This window comes from Notechis scutatus, chromosome 7, assembly GCF_049901735.1.
Source record: "Notechis scutatus isolate UNSWTSFEM ecotype Mainland chromosome 7, rNotScu1.2, whole genome shotgun sequence".
NCBI lineage: Eukaryota > Metazoa > Chordata > Lepidosauria > Squamata > Elapidae > Notechis > Notechis scutatus.
In genome coordinates this window covers 16,608,186-16,631,656 of record NC_142015.1, presented here as the reverse complement: position 1 = coordinate 16,631,656, position 23,471 = coordinate 16,608,186, and positions in this window count along the sequence as shown.

Sequence of the window (23,471 nt, the reverse complement as noted above, 5' to 3'; positions counted from 1 at the left end):
TTTCTCCCCTTTCCTTCCCCCGCCCCCTCCATCTAAGATTACTTGTTCATTAAAGATGGCTTCTTCTTTGTCGCAATCTTCTTGTTCTGCAGGCATTTCTTGTTGTTTCTCGTAATTCCAAATCTCCATTTCTAAAAACTGAAATACGAAGCCAAAAGAACCTCTCCCTTCTTGTGCATCTTCTTTGTACTTTTAAAGTTCCATTTTCAGTTCTTCTAAAAGTGGAGCCTTTTAAAAAAGTTTTAAACAACCACCCAATTGATTTTAGTCATTCAAAACAATAACCAAGAATCCAGAAATCATCAAGTAATACAGATAGTCCCGAGTTATATCTTCTTATTTCTTTTTGGACTTTCTCTTCCTGGGGTTTTTGTTGCGATATTTCAGTTAGAATGTATCTTTTGGAAGTCTTGCTGAGATTTTGCTGTAAGTTTTTTTTTTAATTCCAGGCAGTCTCCTCCCTTCCAGATCCTGCCCTTTTATTCTTCCTCTCTCCTTTTCTGTTTTCAAAAGCTTTTAATTATCCAGAAATCTTTATTATCCTTTTGACTTTTTATTTTAAGCATTAAATGCCTATTGATGTCAAAGTGGATTTTTTTCCAATTTCTTGCTTAAGTCTCTTAGCTGTCAGTATAGGAAAAGGAGAAAACCAAATCTTTTCCCTTTTCTCTCTCCTTCACAGATTAAAAAATCTTCTTAGGGAATAATGTTATTGTTTTTTAACAGTTTCAATTCCAGGGTACCTTATTTGTTGCTTTTGCTGTTTGACCTGGTCAACCAAAGCTTTCTCTTCTTATCTTCCTCCTGCACATTCTTTTCTGGTCGAGTTCTTCTTTGTGGTGGCCATTTCTGACCATCGCTGCAACCGCCTTCGGGAAAGGGAGTAATGGCCAGCTGGGGAGGAGAGGCTCTCCTCAACCCTGCCGGCAGTCTCCCCCCTCTTCACCACCTCTATGGGGTGGCTTAGCCCTGAAACCAGCCGGCTCAGGGTGCTCCAGCGGCGAGCACGGATCGAAGCCTCGCAGAGACGGGGTTTCGGTCTGTCACTGAAGAAGCTCAAACCGGAAGTCCCGGGTATATTTTTTTAGTATACTGTACTCATTTCCTCCATTTTGTCCATTTAGTTGAGCCATAAGTGTCCCTCTGCTTATAATTGAGCACACATTTTGTGAAGAGTGGTTTATATTCCATATTTTTATTTTTTGGCAGTTGTTGTGCCCAGAGCATTTAACCCCTTTGGAACCACCACAACATTTCTGTGGAAACATTTTGACCATAACAAAATACTTCCTCACACATACAAAGTTCAGAATTTTTACTGCCATAAGGTGAACCTGCACTTCAAAAACAATTGTGACTTTAAGTACACTGTGGTAATCTCATGCTTACTACCCAGTTTCAGTATCATGTGGCCATTGGTAACAGTATAAAAGTAACTGTCCTTGTGAATGAATAAAAGCCTCCCTCTCATTTTTTTTCCAGTTTCACTATTTTGCCTACAAGTCTATTGGTACCAACTACCTAGTTAAAGTTTGGGATAATGAGAGGTAAAGAAATTTTGGAGCTGTGGATATTAATTATATTTATACAATCCCTATCTTGCTTCTTCTTTTTCCAGCAGCTGAAGCTCTTACCTGCAACAACTGTAGACAATATAAGGCTGGAAATGGTTGTGTCATGAAACCATCATCACTTTGTACTGCTGAAAGAGGTCAAAAGTGTCAAATTGTTAGATATTCTCTAAGTATGTATGTTTCTTCTTAAAATCTGATATTACTTAGATAAAAATATTTGTTCTGCACATTACACACATTTGTTAATTAAAAAATATGGTAGAGTATTTATGAACCTCTTGTTTTCTGTGTTTTGGGTAGAAAGTAGAGAGGGAGTTTGTAATTTTTTGTTTTGATCTATCAAATCAAGTACATTCCATTTTTACAGACTTTCCCAATCGTTGTGGCCACCTGTAATTTAGAGTCTCAATTCCCACAATTCCCACCCATTGGATACCAATATCTTGGAGGTACTAAAAAGTGGAAACCTATTCTCAGGATATGGTGCTCAGGATTTGTTGTGCAACGAGTGATGTAGACTGTGGAACCAATGATGTAAGTGTGCTACTCTATTTTCTTCTTTTACAGAAGGAAGACCTGAAGGTATAATTACACAACGGTGCACAAAATCTCTTAAAGAATGTGTTTGGAAGGTTTCCCATAAAGATGTGGGCAGCGTGACAACAACATGTTGTAATAATCGTAACCTCTGCAACACACCATAAATGAAGCAGTCATGGTTTTCTGATATCACCCTAAATTCAGCATATATTTTTCTCTACTACTTTCAATTTATTTTTCCTTCTTCAAGCTTTGAAAGTCTATGCTGCAGAAAATTTATCGATTAGTTCACCACTTTAAAAATGTGAGATTTTTTCACGATATAGTTGTAGATGTTTATCTGGTTCCAGTGAAGAAGCATGAATTGCGAGAGGTATAATCCTTCAGTCTGTGCTTTGTTAATTCTTCTAGGCACTTGTTCTCCACTTTTGTCAAGAATATCGGTCTGTCAGTGTGTCTGTCTATCTATCTATCTATCTATCTATCTATCTATCTATCTATCTATCTATCTATCTATCATCTATCTATCTATCTATCTATCTATCTATCTACATTTTAATATATATATATATATATAATTATATTCAGTTTAATCTAATACATGTGTGTATACTAAATTCATATTAAATTCATATTAAATTAGAATACCAATGAAAAAATATGTCCTATTTTCTGCCATGAAATGTTTAATATTGTAAAATCTCCAGTCAGAGGTGGTATTTGCCAGTTCTCTGAACTACTCAAAATTTCTGCTACTGGTTCTCCAGAACAGGTCAGAGCCTGCTGAATACCATCTCTGGTTTTGCCGATAAATATTAAATGCTGACAACTCCAAAATGCAAATCACAAACATCTGTTTATCTGCCTGTCTGCCTCTCTGCCATCCAATGACTCCAACGAACAACACTAAGAGGTCAAATAGTCAATTATACCACCATAGATAGTTTCTATCCCCTGGATCACAAGAAGATGGTCACTACTGTTCCCAAAATACATACAATAATATATATTTTCTTACCAAAAACCTGTAGAATAAGCATCAACATTATTGTTATTTGTAAGAAGGAAAAGTGATAAATATAAACATGCTCCATTGTAAAAAGTGCAAGACAACAAAATTCTAATTCTCAACTAATTCTATTCTAAAATTAGTATTTCAATACTGTACATCTCTTTAACCACCTAGAGAAAATGTTTGATTATTACAACAAATAATTGTTAATATTGTTGAAATTCATTAAAACTTCCTTCCTCAGTTAAAAATATTTTTGTCTGAGTTTTCCTTCTTCTTTTCTTTTCTCTTAACAGCACAAAACAATGCCAGCAAAGTATTTTCATATCCTATTTTCCTTAAGATAAAAGAAGGAATATTTCATAATAAGGCAATAGAGGAAAAAAGAGAACATCAAATCATAATAGATCTGTATTAATCAACAACACCATAGTAGACATAAACATTTATCAAGGAAAAGGAGTTTACGTTTTCTAACTAGTGAAGGGAGCTTTTTAGAAGAAATTGGACAACCATCTGTCTGGAATGGTATAGGGTCTGTTTGATCAGAAGGTTGGACTAGAAAACCTCCAAGGTCCCTTCCAATTAATTTTTCTGTTATTTTCTTATCAATAATTTGGAAACCTCTTTTAACTGTGATTTTCACTTGCAAGTCCCTAGTATTTATTTTCTTTCTGATAAAACACTATTACTGTTATGTTTTGCATCTCATCCACACAGCTTCTTCTTGGATGAGAAGTAAAATGTTTTCAAGGAAAACCAAAGAAAGTCCAGTTGCCTCCTGAAAAAGCATCTTTGGGACAACCATGATCTGGATGACGGAGAATTTGTATAGACACCTGTTGTTAATGCAGACATGCATATTCAGAAATAAACTGGAATAATGCAAAAATTGTTAGAATATTATTAGTTTGCAAGAATAAAGGAATGGTTGAATTTTAAAATGGAAGACAGCTGTTGGAGGCCACCATTTGGAGAGGAAAAACAGTAGAATAGGGAATAGAAGAAAGAGACTTTATCTGAAATATGCTCCCTTTTGCTTCAGAATATCTTTCTACTGTTAATCTGGCAATTTCAAGGCATATGTTCGGCCCAAGAATACCTTCAATAACTTTGGAAATGGTACAAGTGGTATTATAAGATTGTCAGTATATAAGTAATTATGTACTGAAATAAACATGGTAATAGGTCAGCCAATGGTCACTGTTTGGATTAGACATGGCAACCGGTCAGCCAATGGGGACTGTTTGGATTAGACATGGTAACAGGTAAGCCAATGTAAAACATCAAAGTCCAAGGCATTCCCAGTGAGCAAAAGTAGCACAAGGCAGACAACAAGAGCTCTAGAGCTGGTACATGAAGATTTGGTGGAGCCAATGTAAGCCAGTTTGAGAGGAGCAAAGTATGTGCTGGTCATTTATTTATTTATTTATTTATTTATTTTTTATTTATTTATTTGATTTGCCAATTGTTTACAAGATAATAAGTATAAGTGTATACATAGTTGTGAATACATGAAATGGGTACATATAAGAAAAATAAAAGAAGAATAAGAGAAACAATAGGACAGGGACGGTAGGCACGTTGGTGCGCTTATGCACGCCCCCTACACACCTCTTAGGAAAGGGGTGAGGTCAATAGTAGACAGTCTAAGGTTTAGTCTAGTCATTGTAGATGACTAAGGTTTAGTCTAGTCATTGTAGATGACTACAGCAGATTTGAGTTCTGCTATTTACTAAAGAGTAAAATAGAGATGCTACAGAAATTTAAGCAATGGGTAAGCTTTGTAGAAAGGAGATATACACAACAGGTATGCCAGTTGCAAACTGACAGAGGTTTAGAATTCATGTCAGCAAATTGTCAACAGTGCTTGGGACATTTAGGAATAAAACACAGACACACAAATCCATATACCCAGCTGAGAATGGTGTAGCTGAGAGGCAGAATGGTATCTTATAAACAATGAAGGACTCACTGTTGGAGGATTCTGGTCTGAGCAGGTCATGTTGAGGTGCAGCAATGTTGACTGCTAATTATTTAATCAATAGGCTATGGAATTCCTCAATTAATGGTATTCCATTTGCAGTGTTATATGGGAGAAAGCTATTTGGCACGTTTAAGGGTATTTGAAAGCACTGCATGGGTGCATATTCCAAAAGCAATTAGAAGAAAGAGACAACCAAAGGCTAGAAAGCTAAGGTTTATGGGCTATGAGCCTGGCTCAAAGAGCTATCGCTTTAGCAATGGAAGCAAGAGAATAATGATTTCAAGGTCTGCAAGCTTTGCAGAGCAAAATTGGAAAAGAATTGATGCCAACTTTTGGAATGATCCACTTAGTGATAGTGATCCACTTAGTGACGGTAACCCACTTAATGATGGTGTCAGCATTCAGGGAGGAGAAACTGAAAAAGCACAAGTAAAGGAGGTCTCAGAAGATGACTCAGATATGAAGCAAGAGAGGTTTGACACGGAACAGCAGTCAATGCCACGTAGGTCAGAGTGATGGAACAAGAGGATTCCACCTGACAGGTATTCTGCTAGTAAAGTTAAGGTGTGTAATGTGTGGTATGAGCCAAAGAACTATAAGGAAGTATTGGCATTACCTACATTTGAACAAGTAAAGTGGAAAGAAGCCATGGACAAAGAAATGAAATCCATGGGTGAACATAAAGTGTTCACATCTATGATTTTGCCACAGGGATGCAAAGTCGTAGGATGTAAGTGGGTGTACAAAAAGAAAGTACTACCCAACAATGAGGTACAATACAAGGCAAGATTAGTGGGACAAGGTTTTTCACAGAAGAAAAATGTGAGATACTATGATGAGGTATTTGTGCCAACGGTGAAGAGTTAAAGCATAAGATTGGCACTAGCATTGGCAGTGGCATGCGGACATAAAATTTGGCAGTTTGATATAACCACAGCATTCCTCAATGCAGAATTAGAGGAATAAATTTATATGGTTCAAGCACCAGGGTATGAAAGTGAAAAGCCTAACATTGTATATAAATTGAACAAGGCCATTTATGGGCTGAAGCAGTCAACCAGGAATTGGAATATCAGTCTAGATACTGCATTGAAGGGTCTTGGGTTCAAGAGTTGCAAAGGTGATGGTTGCATACATACTGGAAAATTGCAAGGTGAGGATTGTCAATTGTTAGCATTTGCTTTATTTGCTTTATTGCAAAAGATGTGTCACAGAAAAAGGGATTTGCTAACCAATTAGGGGGAAAAATTGAATTAAAAGGTTTGGGTGAGGACAAAAATGACCAAGCCATTAGGTGGAGTGCACCACAAGAAGAACATTGAGTTATTTGGTTTTCTGTCTATTCCAGTCATAAAGGGAGGAATGTCAGTATAGAAGTAATTATGAGCTAGAATAAACATGTAACAGGTCAGCCAAGGGGATGTTTGGATTAGACATGGTGACAGGTCAGCCAATGGGGACTGTTTGGAAGCTGAAACAGTATTTGTTGTATGGGGCCATAAGTGACAGCTTAGGCTTACTGGACTGTGTATTGGATCTGTGTGCCTCCTTTGAAGTGCCACCTCTGTAACTCTTCTCTCCTATATAATGACTCTCCTCTGTAATGACTTGCTTCTGAAAGTATTGCTTCTGTGTTCCTGATTTTGTATGCTGGCTTCTGCTATATGGTATTGTATATAAAGAAGTTTCTTATGTAAATGAATCCTGCAGAATTATTTACTTGTGTTCTGGTCGGATGTGGTGCAAAAAAACTCTGACAAAGATACACACAGAATGGGAAAAAAGGTCCTAACAGAACTTGAATCTTACCAATCTTGGTAAAATACCTTTCGGTGAGTCTAATTTCAATGTATTTTCCAGTTGATTTAGAACATGTTCATAATGTCTTGCTTAAGCATTCAGGCGTAGCCAACAACAAGACACAGAACATACTGCACCAGGCTATTGCTGATTCTCGGTCATAAGGTTTTCATTGTAATTTTGGAGTACTTCTAACACCACTTTTATTATCCAGAAAACACATCCATCTGTGACTTGCTCAGAAAATACAGTCAGGCACGGTAGATCTATTGTGTTGTGTATTTGTTGTTTTTTTCTTTTTTGAAAATTGTAACTTCAACAAACCTTTTTGAGTCATCTGGTAATTTGCTGATGCTCCAGGATCTTTGAAAAGTATTGTTTGGTGGTTCTGCGATCTGGTCTGCCAGTTCCTTCAAATTTCTGGAATGTAATCTACCTGGTCCCAAAATACTTTCCTTCGATGTTTGATGAGCACAATCAGAAATGAAACAAATAAAAAAGCTGTAGAATTGTGAGTACAGAGCCCTTTGGAACCACCACAAAAATGTCTTGCCTGTCCCCAATACTTTGTCCTGTGTACAGTGTAAGAGCTGGCAACCTAGGCTAAGAAAAAAAGAAGGGAATTAATCCATTTTTTTTTTACATTTTTCACTAATTATTTACAGTTCTCCTTGTCATAACAGTGGTGATGTTTCTGTGGACTATTTTACAAAGGTACTTTAAATTTATCCTTTTCCACTTGTATACTCCCTTTAAAAAACCCTCCACACTATTCTGGTTCTGTTGAACGTCATCAGATGTTATAAAGCTTTCTATTTTTACCTTCAACATCTGTGGCATTCTTTAAAAATGAAAGGGGTGTCCTTGTGAATGAATTTTATGCCCCCCCCTCATTTTTTTCTGTTTCACCATTTTGCCTAGAATTCTATTGTACCAAGTACCAAGTGAAAGAATTGGGAAAATGAGAGGTAAATAAATTCTGGAGCCGAAGAAATTAATTATATCTATACAATCTAGATTTTCCTTCTTTTTTCCTAGCAGTTGAAGTTCTTACCTGTGTGCAGTGCAAAAATTATCTTTTGAAGGCTTCATGATGTGTCAGTAACAAGCCATCAAAAACATGTATTGCCAAACCGGACCAACCGTGTAACGTTATCAAATATTTTGTAGGTATTACTACTTAAAATCTGGTCTTTTTCAGATAAAAATATTCCTCCTGCAAATGACACACATTATCCTATTAAAAATACAGACCGTCTTGTTTTCTGTGCTCTGGGTAGAAAAGAAAATGTGTGGGTCGGGCATGTCATTTCTAGTTTCTAGCAACCAAATTGTGTACATTCTGTTTTACAGACTATCTCAATTCCAAAAATTCCCACCCAAATCAAGAATGGAAACCAATAGATTGGGGGTGGGGGGACATGTACCAAGAAGGGGAAAGCTGCTGTAAAGCTATTGCCTGGATAGTTCTTCAGGGTATCTTGTGCCAATCAATTTGTGTTTGGAGGTGTGCCAATCGATTTTCTTCTTTTTCAGGTGAAGAATTTAAAAGTATATTTTTACAAGGGTGCTTTAGGCCTAATATTCAATGTAATACAACTGGTTCATTTCACAAAGGTGTAACTTATCAAAGCATATGTTGTGATGATCATGACCTCTGCAACACAGCATAAAAAAGCAGTGCATGTTATTCCAACATCACCCTCAATTCAGGCTATATTTTTCTCTGATACTTTCAATTGTTTTCTTTCTCCAAGCTTCTAAATTGTGAAACTAATGACATAATACGTCACTTTTCTTCAATCAACCTCTTAATATACATTTGCCTATCAATATTAAGTCTTGACATCTGCAAAATACAAACCACAAATTGTGTTGATCTGCTTGTCTGTCATCTAATGACTCTAATAAACACTTGACTAAGAGGACAAATTGTTGAGTATTCTTTCAGAAATCATTTGCATCGGTTGGATCACCAGAAGCTCACTACTGTCTCCAAGATAATTACTATGATATGTATTGTCTTGTCCAAATAGAGAAGGAATGATGGTATGCAAGAAATGCACAGAGCCACTTGGAATAGTTAATGAAATATCTGCAAGAGCACCACAAAGTTTGGAGAGCTTCAAGGATACCCTATTCAATAATAAATAATACAAAACTTTTATGAAGCAAGCAAGCTAGTAATCAGCATCATATTTCATGGAGATGGCGAAGGACCTCATTTGGAGTAGAAAACCTGGAGAAACCAGACAAAAGATAATTTTTCCAAAATATGCTCATTTTCTCCCTCAAATTGTCTTTTAACTCTTAATCTGGCAATTTCAAGGCATATGATTGGCCCAAGAAAGTCTCCAACACCTCCCTCAAATGGTAAAAGTGTCTTCATGAGACACAACCAGAAGGGGGAAGAAGGGTCTTAACTGAACTTAAGTCTTACCAAGAGAAGCATAATATCTGTGGGTAAGTCCAATTTTAGTGTATTTTCCATTTGATTAAAAAATGTTCATAATGTCTTAATCAAGCACTTAAGTGTAGCCTACAGTGAGGCACAGAGCATACTGTATTGGAGCGTTGCTGATTCTTGGTGATAAGATTTTTATGATAATTTTGGAGCATTTACAACATCATTTTCAATGTCCAGAAAACCTGCATTCTTCTGTGATTTGCTCAGAAAGTATGTCTGTGTCAGAGGTCGTATTCAGCAGGTTCTGAACAGTTCTGGAGAACCGATAGCGGAAATTCGGAGAACCTGCAAATACGGCCACCCCCATAGAACCGGTAGTAAAAAAATTTGAATCCCACCACTGCTGTGAGGTAAAAGAAATAAATAACCTTAAAAGAATTCTGTGTTGAATGACAACTCTTTCCCTTTCTATGGTTTTGTCTTTTGATACAAATTGAGGAACCTTAATTTCACACCATTATGTAGAGGGAAAATCATTGTGGTATTGTTGGTAGGTCTTCAGCAACCCCCAATCCTTAAAAAGCAAAACATAGAGACATTAACAACTCTTCCTTGTTTCACTGTAACGAAAACTTTCTGTTTTTAAAGGGCAGGGACGGAGCATGTTTTATTCTCAAGCACCAGTGTGCATGCCACAAAGAGCACTAACAAATAAGGTGATTTTATATCCTGGGAGGAGAAGCACAGCATCAATAATTGAAATGAGAAATCTTCACAACATGTTTTAAGTGATAACATTACTCCCAGAATGCATGCAAACATATAAACATAAACATTTTCATTTCTTGAAAATGATGCCTTCAGGCAATTTATCTGTATTTTATTCAACAAATGACAAGATTTGTTTTTTGTTCAAGGTATCTATTCATTCATCTCTCTTTCAATAACTTCACAGTTTGGAAACACTACAATTAATTCTACATACTGAGCTGCATCACAACATTCCGAGAGATGCAGAATAATCAATGCACCGATAAGCAGAGAACATAATCTTCAGATAAATGCAAACACTTCATGTACTTATGCCAGCACCAATTTATAACAGGGCAGATCAAGCTTCCCAATGGATTATGACTTGTTTGTTCATTGTCCATTAGCTCAGTACACAAAGCAATAAAATTTTAAGATATGGGTCATTATTAGGTACTCTATTATTTGACTTCTAAACATTAACTTGAAACTGAGCACAGACGGATATGGACTTCATTTGTCATTGACCTGTAATTATCAAGATGATTTGTGACCTCTGTTAACATGGTTAAAGAATCTCTGATTTCCTCCCAAAAATATTATGTGAGCATCACACACAATCCTTTCCCAATTATTACTGTCCCCAGGTTTGCTAACAAAGCCTTATTATTCCTTGGTAATATCATAATTGAAGAAGTCAGAAGATGAAGAAAATTCTGCTTCTCATTATTTGTCTTCTCCTCTGCATTGCATGGGTTAAGTAGACAAAGATAGACAACAAGCAATTTTTATAGAAGTAGCGATATTCACTAATTTATTTCTATTCCAGAATTCTGCATGTATAATATCCTTATTTTCTCTATATTTGGGTTTTTCTCTTTCTCATAATCGAACCTCTTACCTATCCTATTTTGGAGTAAATACAAGGAAGGTGAAGGATGTTTCAATACACAATCTACCTGTAAGGGTACAGGAAGGCTTGAGTGCAAAAAAGTGATATCACTTCAAGGTATCCATGGGCCACATTACCTAAAACATACTTGTTGTCACAGTGGCCAAGCTTCTGAACAAGGAAGCCCACTGGTTTCCCAGCAGATGGCCTTCAGAGGCTCTTAGGCTGCCATCATGGCTGATAGTCTCGTTGACTTCCATAGATTCTTTCAGCCCATTTTGAAGCAAGTTAGCTGGTAGCCAGTACCAGATCTCACAACAAAGGGCACCATTTGGAGCATAAAAGCATTAGTTGGAATAACGAGATCCCCCTCCTAAAAATATGCCCGTTTTCTGCCTCAGATTTTCTTTTAGCTGTTAACTTGGCAATTTCAAGGCATATTTTGGCCCAAGAAAGTCTTCAATGCCTTTGGAAACGGTACAAGTGATTTCATAAGATACACACAGAGGTGGGAAGAAGGGTCCTAAGAGATTGTCTTAGCCAAAGGCCAATAATATCTATGGGTGAATCTAATTTTCATGTTTTTCCAGTTGATTAAGAAAGTTTTCATGATGTCTTACTCAAGCATTCAGGTGTAGCCTACAACAAGGCACAGGACATACTGCACTGGGCTATTGCTGATTCATAAGATTTTTATTGTAATTTTGGAGCATTTGTAACACCACCTTCATTATCCAGAGAACTCACATCCTTCTGTGACTTGATCAGAAAGTATGTCTGTGTGAGTTGTATTACTGACTTCGGTAACAGTTGAGGATCATCTTCATCAACTCTATCAAACTTTGACCTTATTTCAAAACAACAAAGGCTGGGAGGAAAGAAAACATGAGCAAGGCTTTGTGGTTCTTGGTTGCCATCCTTCTCTGCTCTTCCTTGGGTGAGTAGCCAAAATGAGAGCTTTCAACAGTATTTCCACAATGCGTGTACTTCTGGATACTGTACACATTTCCATCTTTTTGTTCATTTGGTTCAGCCATTATACAAGCATCCCACTGCTTGATAGTTAGCAAACCATTTTTGAATAGGGCTTCCTGTCCCAAAGTTTTTAATGGCTTGACAGTTTTTATGTTGAGTTAATTGTTGGAAGTTTCAGCTCAGTTTTACAGCTTAAAAATGAGTAGAATAAATGGTTGAGGTTAATACTTTGTTTCAATGTTTGAGGAGTACCTGAAACAAAACAACAAAAAAGCTTTAAAGTTGTGAGTCCAAAGCTCTTAAGCCTTTTTGGAACCACCACAAGATTTCTGTGGAGACATGTCTACCATAGCAAAATACTTTGTCAGACATACACAGTTTAATATTACAGTTCCATGAAGTAATTGTGAAGAGTAATTGTGGCTTTCAGTCACCTGGCAATTCAGGCTATGAATAAAAAGGGGGATTAAAATATTCAAAATTCTTTACATTTTTCACTCATATACACAGTTCTCTTTGTCATAACTGGTAGTATGTTTACATGCAATATTCAACAAATAAATGCTCTGTCTTACATATTGGCAAAAGAAAATCAGAAAATAAAATACAAGCTGAATAGTCAAGACATTGTTGATGATCCAAACTCTGACAGGACCTTGGAGTACTCATCTCTAATGATCTAAGTGCTAGAGCCCAATGTAACTACATAGCCAAAAAGGCATTAAGAGTTGTTAACCTAATCCTTCATAGCTTTTTCTCTGGTAATATCACACTACTAACTAGAGCATACAAAACATTTGCTAGACCAATACTCGAATACAGTTCATCAGTCTGGAACCCACATTACGTATCTGATATTAACACAGTTGAGAAAGTCTAGAAATATTTCACAAGAAGAGTTCTCCACTCCTCTACTTGTTGCAGAATACCTTATGCCACCAGACCTGAAATTGTAGACCTAGAAAACTAGAACTAGGTCCAATCTAGTTGGTCTTTGGTCCAATCTAAGTATAGTATATAAAATCTTACATTGCAATGTCCTACCAGTCAATGAATACTTCAGCTTCAACCATAATAACACAAGAGCAAACAATAGATACAAACTCAAGGTTAACCGCACCAAACTTGATTGCAGGAAATACGACTTCAGCAACAGAGTGGTCAATGTCTGGAATACTCTACCTGACTTTGTGGTTTCTTTCCCAAACCCCAAAAACTTTAAACTTAGATTGTCTACTATTGACCTCACCCCTTTCCTAAGAGGTCTGTAGGGGGCATGCATAAGCTCACCAATGTGCCTACTGTCCCTGTCCTATTGATTCTTTTTATTTTTCTTATATGTATCCATTTCATGTATTCATAACTATGTTTATATTTATACCTGTTAACTTATAATCGATTGACAAATCAAATCAAATAAATAAATAAATGTAAAACAATTTTTTTGTACTCAAACCCTCCTTTCAAAAAGCAACAGAGTATTCTGGTTTTACTGAACAACATCACATGTTACAAAAATTCATTTTTAGTTCAAATATTTGTGGTACTCTTAAAATATGGATGTGGATGAATGAATGAATGAACAAATGAATGAATGAACAAATGAACAAATAAATGAATGCATCCTTTTCTAGTGATGTAACTGCCAAGTTAACCTACTGGGAAAATTAAAGTTAAATTAGTTCTGAAGCTATAGATATTAATTATAGTGATGCAATCTGGATTTTCTTTCTTCTTTTTCTAGCAGCTGAAGGTCTTATCTGCAATAGACGCAACAAATGTAGGATAGGAACTGACTGTATGAATAAGAAGCCGAAAACCTGTATTGCTAAACCAGGTCAAAAGTGTAAAATTACTTATTATGAAGGTATGTTTGTCTCGACTTAAAATCCAGTATTATTCAGATAAAAATATTCAATCTGCACATGATACACTTGACAATTAAAGATATGATAGTGTATTTATGAATCTCTTGTTTTCTGTGTTCTGGGTAGAGAAAAAAGTAGAGAAGGGGCATGTAATTTGTAGTTTCTATCTATCAGATTGAATCCTTCCATTTTTATGGACTATTCCAATCTTGGTGACCACCTGTAATTGAGATTCTCACCTCCCAGAATTCCCACCTAATTTGGTTAATTGGATAACAATATCTTGGGGGAGGGGGGGGAGGATACCAGGATGTTGAAAGCTGTTCTAAAGTGTTTTCTTTGGTATGTTCTTCAGGATTTGCTGTCAATATGCTAATCTATTTTCTTCTTTTACAATAGGAAAATCCACAGATTTCATTGCACAAGGCTGCACTAAATCAAATGATGAATGTCATCTGACATTAGGGCAAGTTATGCGTGGCATTCTGAATATAGAATGTTGTGATGATAGTGACTTCTGCAACACACCCTAAACAAAGCAGTCATGGTATTCCAATATCACCCTCAATTCAGGACAATTTGTTTTCTCCAACTTTCAATTGTTTTCTCTCCCTCCAAGCTTCTAATTGCTAAGCTGCAGAAAATGATCTGATGAGTCCATCGCTTTACAAATGTGATGGCTTGTTTCAAGTTGTGATTATAGTCTAGTAAATAAAAATGGTGACAGTTCACAAAATTACTAGGTATAAATAGAAATATATACTATTTCCATAGCAAGGAAGATAAAGCAGGAATGATTAAATTGAATTCTTTATTTAAAGAGGAAAATATGTTCTTATTGGGATATCATTTCTGGAATTTGTGCTTGTGAAGAAAAAAATGAAACTTTTATTTTGGTTTTGTTGATTTGGTATTATAGAAATGGCTAATTATATATTAATATGTAAAAGCAAAAGTTGAGGTTGAAGTGTATTTATTTTGTACTGTGCCAGGAAGAGTTGCAAGTCAATGCCCTCTTTTCTTTCTTTTTCTCTTTCCACTTGTATTTCACACCCCCTTTTCCTGTTCCCTTTCCTTCCCTTAATTTCCTATTTCCTTTTCTTTTTTTTATATTTCATACAATTAAAAAATGTTTTAAAAAATCATACAACTGCTTTTATAAGATACACACAGAGTGGGGAAAACTCCTAACAGAACCTGAATCTCACCAATATGAATATAATATTTTTGGTTGGGTCTAATTTCAATGTATTTTCCAGTTGATTAAGAAAGTTTTCATAATGTCATAATCAAACATTCAGGGGTAACCAAAAGGAAGCACAGAACATACTGCACTGGGCTAATGCTGACTCTAGGTCACAAGTTGTTTGTTGTCATTTTGGAGTATTTATAACACCTTACAACCATCTGTGAATTGCTAAGAAAGTACGTCTGTATGAATTGTAGCTCTGACTTTGACAACAGGTCAGGATCATTTTCATCAATACCAGTCAAAGTACCACCAAATTTTCAATCTTATTTCAATACAACAAGCTCTGGTAGGAAAGAAAACACGAGCAAGTCTTTGTGGTTCTCTGTTGCCATCCTTCTCCACTCTGCAGAGGGAAGAGGAAACCTCAAGAAAAAGAGAACCCATAATATCTAGAAAAGGAATCCTGAAGAAAATGATGCCTATTGCAACCTGACTAATGGAGTATACAGACTGGAATCTCATAGGTGTGCATTACAAATTGAATCCATGAATTTTAAAATGGACATGCACAACCTGTCAACTTTTTGAAGCAACTGATTTCATGTAATCCCAGGAAAACGAAGATAGGAATCCTACCTGTGAGGTAAAAGAAATAAATAACTTTAAAAGAATTCTGTGTTGAATGACAACTTTTTCACTTTCTATGGTTTTGTCTTTTGATACCAATTGAGGAACCTTAATTTCACACCATTATGTAGAGGGAAAATCATTGTGGTATTGTTGGTAGGTCTTCAGCAACCCCCAATCCTTAAAAAGCAAAACATAGAGACATTAACAAGTCTTCCTTGTTTCACTGTAATGAAAACTTTCTGTTTTTAAAGGGCAGGGACGGAGCATGTTTTATTCTCAAGCACCAGTGTGCATGCCACAAAGAGCACTAACAAATAAGGTGATTTTATATCCTGGGAGGAGAAGCACAGCATCAATAATTGAAATGAGAAATCTTCACAACATGTTTTAAGTGATAACATCACTCCCAGAATGCATGCAAACATATAAACATAAACATTTTCATTTCTTGAAAATGAAGCTTTTAGGCAATTTATTTGTATTTTATTCAGCAAATGACAGGTTTTGTTTTTCGTTCAAGGTATCTATTCATTCATCTCTCTTTCAATAACTTCACAGTTTGGAAACACTACAATTAATTCTACATACTGAGCTGCATCACAACATTCTGAGAGATGCAAAATAATCAATGCACCGATAAGCAGAGAACATAATCTTCAAATAAATGCAAACACTTCATGTACTTATGCCAGCACCAATTTATAACAGGGCAGATCAAGCTTCCCAATGGATTATAACTTGTTTGTTCATTGTCCATTAGCTCAGTACACAAAGCAATAAAATTTTAAGATATGGGTCATTATTAGGTACTCTATTATTTGACTTCTAAACATTAACTTGAAACTGAGCACAGAAGGATATGGACTTCATTTGTCATTGACCTGTAATTATCAAGATGATTTGTGACCTCTGTTAACATGGTTAAAGAATCTCTGATTTCCTCCCAAAAATATTATGTGAGCATCACACACAATCCTTTCCCAATTATTACTGTCCCCAGGTTTGCTAACAAAGCCTTATTATTCCTTGGTAATATCATAATTGAAGAAGTCAGAAGATGAAGAAAATTCTGCTTCTCATTATTTGTCTTCTCCTCTGCATTGCATGGGTTAAGTAGACAAAGATAGACAACAAGCAATTTTTATAGAAGTAGCGATATTCACTAATTTATTTCTATTCTAGAATTCTGCATGTATAATATCCTTATTTTCTCTATATTTGGGTTTTTCTCTTTCTCATAATCGAACCTCTTACCTATCCTATTTTGGAGTAAATACAAGGAAGGTGAAGGATGTTTCAATACACAATCTACCTGTAAGGGTACAGGAAGGCTTGAGTGCAAAAAAGTGATATCACTTCAAGGTATCCATGGGCCACATTACCTAAAACATACTTGTTGTCACAGTGGCCAAGCTTCTGAACAAGGAAGCCCACTGGTTTCCCAGCAGATGGCCTTCAGAGGCTCTTAGGCTGCCATCATGGCTGATAGTCTCGTTGACTTCCATAGATTCTTTCAACCCATTTTGAAGCAAGTTAGCTGGTAGCCAGTACCAGATCTCACAACAAAGGGCACCATTTGGAGCATAAAAGCATTAGTTGGAATAACGAGATACCCCTCCTAAAAATATGCTCGTTTTCTGCCTCAGATTTTCTTTTAGCTGTTAACTTGGCAATTTCAAGGTATATTTTGGCCCAAGAAAGTCTTCAATGCCTTTGGAAACGGTACAAGTGATTTCATAAGATACACACAGAGGTGGGAAGAAGGGTCCTAAGAGATTGTCTTACCCAAAGGCCAATAATATCTATGGGTGAATCTAATTTTCATGTTTTTCCAGTTGATTAAGAAAGTTTTTATGATGTCTTACTCAAGCATTCAGGTGTAGCCTACAACAAGGCACAGGACATACTGCACTGGGCTATTGCTGATTCTTAGTCATAAGATTTTTATTGTAATTTTGGAGCATTTGTAACACCACCTTCATTATCCAGAGAACTCACATCCTTCTGTGACTTGATCAGAAAGTATGTCTGTGTGAGGTCTTCCAATATTTGAGGGGCTGCCACAGGAAGGAAGGGGTCAAGCTATTTTCTAAAGTGCCTGTAGGCCAGACAAGGAATAATGGATGGAAACTGAACAAGGAGAGATTTAACCTGGAAATAAGGAGAAATTCTCTGACAATGAGAACAATCAACCAATGGAACACCTTGCCCTCAGAAGTTGTGGGAGCGCCATCACTTGAGACTTTCAAGAAGAGATTGGACTGCCATTTGTCAGAAATGGTGTAGGATCTCCCGCTTGGGCTGGCAGTTGGACTAGATGACCTACAAGGTCCCTTCCAACTCTGATTATCTGTTATCTGTTATCTGTTAAAAGAAGAAAAACCGACTTTCTAAAATCATAGGAAGGAGTAAGGCATGCTACACAACTTATGCCTGCTGTGAAATTTGGAAGGCCTTTCTTAATGCCGCCCCCCCCCCTCCCCCCCCGCTTTTTTTTTCCTTTTGGCACTTTTGGCGTTTTATTTCTTCCTTTCTTTTTTTTTCCCCTTCTTCAACTTTAGTTTGTATTAGTTCTTGCTATTGTTGTTCAAATTTTTATTGATATATACATATATAAAGATTCATAAAAGAAACTGGGAAATATAACCATATTTAGCTGAATGTCATTCTTACGTTTTGTTTGAAACATTTGCCGCATCCAGTAGTGCATTGCTTTCCAGAGGTTTTACTTGATGGGGGCTCAAAATGGAAGAGAAGTTATACAATGCCCCTGCTGGGAGCTGAAATATGTACAGGTACTCCCCAACTTACAAGAGTTCATTTAGTGACCGTTTGAGGTAATAACAGCACTGAAAAAAATGACTTATGACCATTCTTCACACTTAGGAGCATTGCAGAATCCTATTCAGAGTTTTTGCAGCATTAATTCAGCGCCAGAAAAATAAACACAGATGGCTGATGCTTCATTTAACGTCTTTATAAACATAGTAAATAGATTTTACAAACCAGTTGTAGATTTCTCCAACATGGAGCAAACTCAAACAGAAGCATGTTGCAAGTAACTTCAGCAGACATGTTACAAGTGCAGAGCAGAACAGCAATTCAGCTTCAGCTCCGAAACAGACGTCAGTTTCACTTTAGTTCAGCAGGCAAGCAGAGGTGAGAAGCAGTTTCATTTTCAATAGACAGACTCAGAGCTCAACATAGCTTCAGAGCTGCAGAGCTTAATATAGAGCCTAGGCTCCTTTTAGGTTCAGTTTCCAAACATTTCTCATTGGCTGACTTAGCTGCTTTGCCTATCCATTGGCTGACCTTGTCACCATGCTCTATTCCAGTTCATGAATATACTCTGACATATCCCTAGGGTCAGGTGGTTTACATTTGGATGCTTGACAACTGGTTCATATTTATGACGATTGCCGTGTCCCGGGGCCATGTGATCTTCTTTTGTGACCTTCTGACAAGCAAAGTCAAGGGGGAAACCCAATTCACTTAGCAACCGTGTTACTAATTGAACAACTGCAGTGATTCCCTTAAAAACTCTGTCAAGAAAATGGGGAAAATACACTTAACAAATTTCTCACATAAGAACATAAATTTTGGGCTCAATTGTGGTCGTAAGTTGAGGACTACCTGCAATTTCTGAGGCAGGTTTACTTAAAGGATAAAATCCTTTGGCAAAGAACACTATGGTGTCAGGCCTACCTCCGTTCAAAACCCAAGAAAGAAAATCCATGACTCCATTGAAGTAGAGAAGACGTACTTTTACTAAGTTTGAAATGATAGCAGCGAAAGAAAGGCAAGATCTGATCCAAAAGGTGCGAAAAGTACATATTGAAAATTTCCCCAAATCCCTTCCCCCAGGGACCCAGGCTGAATGTCCAATCCACGTCCCGCATAGTGTGGGGCACATCTTCAGGTGTTTTTGTCCATGTGGAGTTCTAGGATGGTTGGCCTTGACTGGGTGTAAACAACTCCATTCAGCATCACAGTTATTCTTGAGAGCAAATCTCCCTTTTAGTTCACATGGGTATTCCTCCCACCTGCACACTTCCCAAACCCCTGTGCCATGACCCCATCCCCAATACTATGGCAGCCGATAGCAAGCAAGCATCAAAGGGAAAACCCAAGCTGGAGATCCAGTTGACATTTGGCCCTCCTGCAGTAGAGGCATTAGGCCTAAGGAAAAAACATAAGACAAAATAGACAGGATAGAAGCAATCTACCATATATGGAAGCAAAATAACATTATGGCTTTTCAGGCTATTTAGTGTGAAACAGTTGAAGGAGTTTAGGGGCCCAGACATCCCGAGCATTCACCCATTCAGACTGTGAGGGAGGGAAATATTTCCAAGCTACCAAATACTGTACTTTCCCCCTATGTTTCTTGGAATTCGGGATTTCTTTGACCTTGAAATATTGTTCACCTTCAATGAGGATGGGAACTGGAGGGGCAAGTTCGCCTGGTCGAAGAGGAGATACATGCTCAGGTTTCAATAGTCTAACATGAAACACAGGTTGGATCTGTCCAGGGGTGGGATTCTACCAGTTCGCACCTATTCGCTAGAACTGGTTGTTAACATTCTAAGCAGTTCGGAGAACCAGTTGTTAGAAGAAATTACTGGCCTAATCCTGTAAGGAAGGCAGGAAGGAAACATTCTGGTGTTGCTTACAGAAACTGCTTCTCCGTTAACCCTTATTACATTCTTGGCAGGACTAGACTTCCTGTCTCAGGAACATCTCTGAATTTTTTCCCCACCTTTGCTGGTATTTTGCTTGTGTGGAGTGACCATTCCAAGTTACAATGGCACTGAAAAAAGTGACATGACCATTTTTCACACTTATGACTGTTGCAGCATCCCCACAGTCATGAGAGTCCAGACGAGGAGATGTATGCCTCGATGTGAGTGATATTGAGTTGGCCACGCCCAGCCAGTCACATGACCACAAGCCACACCCACCAACTAAGCCATGCCCACAGAACTTGTTAAAAAATTTGAATCTCAACCCTGGATCCGCCTAAGGGTTTTGGGCAGCTCTAGCTGTGCCATGACTGGATTTATGATCCTAACAATGGGTAAAAGGCCTACATACGTGGGCCCCAAGTTTCTTTGATTTCCCTTGGAATAAGCATCAAAGGGAAAACCCAGGCTGGAGATCTGGCTGACAATATCTTTTTGATTTCGAGGGTGAATAAGGGGTTTGACATTCCCAAGGACTAGAAGCCAAATTTCAGATGCAATCAGGTTTATGAGGAATGGCAATCCTGTGGTTGAGCTACATTCTAAGAATGACATACTGTGTATGGAATCCGTTCTCTCTACCCCTCTGGTGTAGGTTTTACTGTAAGTTTGTTTCTGTAAATCAAGACTTGCCTACAAAATTCAAATGATAGGAAAGAATATTTAACATAACAACACAGTTGGAAGGAACTTGGAGGTCTTCTAGTCCAACCCCCTGCTCAGGCAAGAAACCCTGTTCTATTTCAGACAAATGGTTGTCCAATCTCTTCTTAAAAATTTCCAGTGTTGGAGCATTCAAAACTTCTGGAGGCAAATTGTTCCACTGATTATTTTTTCTCACTGTCAGGAAATTTCTCCTTAGTTCTAGATTGCTTCTCTCCTTGATTACCTTCCACCATTGCTTCTTGTCTGCCTTGTTCTGAAATGTCCAACTTCTTTAGTTTATTTTAATATTTCTAAATCTTCCTATGGAATTTGCATACCTTACTTACTCATGTACTTTCTCCCCTGAAAGAGGATAGACAGACTATTCCGGCTGCCTCTGTTGGCTTACCTTGTCCATCCTGGTGAGCTTCTCCTAACTTTGCATATCTAGCTGCATTCATGGTTTTGTGATGGACAAATACCATCTGTTGGGCTAGTTTGACCTGGTTGTGTGCCCATCCCCTCCAGTATTTCAGTGTCAGAATTTCATAGCAAAGCAGACATTTCTTTCACCCCAATTCCTTCCTTTTCCACTTCAAATAAATAATTTAAATGGGTTTGCCATTTACTGCCAGATACTGAAATGCAGACCGTTCATATCATCCTTCTACCTCCAATAAGGAATTTGGGACTTTGCTGATCATCTCATTACCAAGAATTTGGCAACTTTTGGCAGCCAATTATATGCTGGGAGAAATGGTACAATTGTCCCATTGAGCAGATCCAACTAGGACTTGTGGAGAATTCCACTACCACTGAACTATTGCTTAAATCCTAGGTTAAGGATCTGTAAGCTTCTCAGGATAGAGGTGCCATAATATGCCAGATATGTTACCTGTTACTTGGTCTCTTATGTTATTCTCATTCCGAAAGGTGTCCTTATTGCTCATTTACCTAAATGCCTTTCATAAAAATGGAACAGTCTTCCGAGCATTCTCCATATTTATCATGCTTATCCCAAAACTAGGAGGTGACTGAGAATAAAGAAAAAAAGGAAATACTATTTTATGTATCCCTAGTCATCTATCTCAAGGAACAGTTATTTTCTCAATCTTCTCATTGGTGAAGGAGGAGCTTTCCACTGTCTATTCAATTTAATATCAACATTCTTGGGTGTGGAGGGAGTCCACGTTGTATGTGGATATGCACAACTGTGTGTTGAGTTGGAAAATGTATTTGGTGACAGGCATTTGGAAACCACAAAGTGAACAGGTCTGAATGAGCAGGTAGTGAAATAGGTTCTGCTGTTGAAAACCAGTGTCTCGTACTCAGTCAAGCCACTTTTGATTAGGCACTATAAGGAAATACAGACAGACATTCCTGCATTTGGAACCCTGGGTTGATACGTAGGGACCTCAAGTACAGTTCTCGTATAACTACAGTGTATACCCTTCATTCTGTCTAGGTAGTACTATGTAGAACTTAGCAAAGAGTTAAAAAAATAGTGTACTTAATAAATTGAAGTCATGTTGAAAGCGATAGAAAAAGAATTATTTACAGCTTTTACAACCCTAGACATCCAACCCTAGTCATTCTCACTATCCTACAAAGGGCTAACTGAGGGTATGAGGCTAAGGAAATAACCCTGCCAGGTCTGATGCTCAGTGTTCTCTTGTACAATAAAACACATTTCAACATTCCATGTATCTGATATAAAAGGCCTGACTGAATTGTATTGCAAATAATAGTTACAAGACAGAACATTCCAAGGATTTGTAGGTTTATTTAAGAGTGTGCTTAGAATTGGATGCATGCAATATGTTTCCATGGGAGACTCCATGGAAGTTTGGATTCCTTCCTCAGCTGCTGAATCCACTCCACCTGTCAAACAATCCCATCAGTGAGATCCGGAATTGGAGTCAATGTTACTCTGGAAAGGAGACAGAATCAAAATCAAGTTGTCAGCAGTAGAAGAGTCAAGTATGTCATTGGTTCCTTAGTCTGCTCTAGCTTGTAGGGCACCCACCTCCTCAGTGGGAAAATTGAACCTAGGCAGAATGAGGTATGGACCTTAGTGTGTTTTCTGTCTGATTATAGGTACCTCCATTTTTTCTTTTATTTCCTTATTTTATTCACAATGTGATGTCCTGATGCATTATATGATGCCATGCTTCACAGCAGGAAAGAAATGGTTCTTCCCCACTCCAAGGGAAGGATACTGCAAAATCCCCATTCCCTCCCCACCCCACGATCCTGCTTTCCAGCTCCATTCTTCTGTGCAGGGCAACCAAAGAAGACCCAGCCGATCAGCTGGGACTCTGATCAGCTGCGAGTGAGGAGGTAGAGAATAGATGGGGGTGGGGCAAGTCAGAGGTGATATTTACTGGTTCTCCAAACTTCTCAAAATTTCCACTATCATTTCTCCAGAACCTGTCAGAACTGGATGAATATCACCTC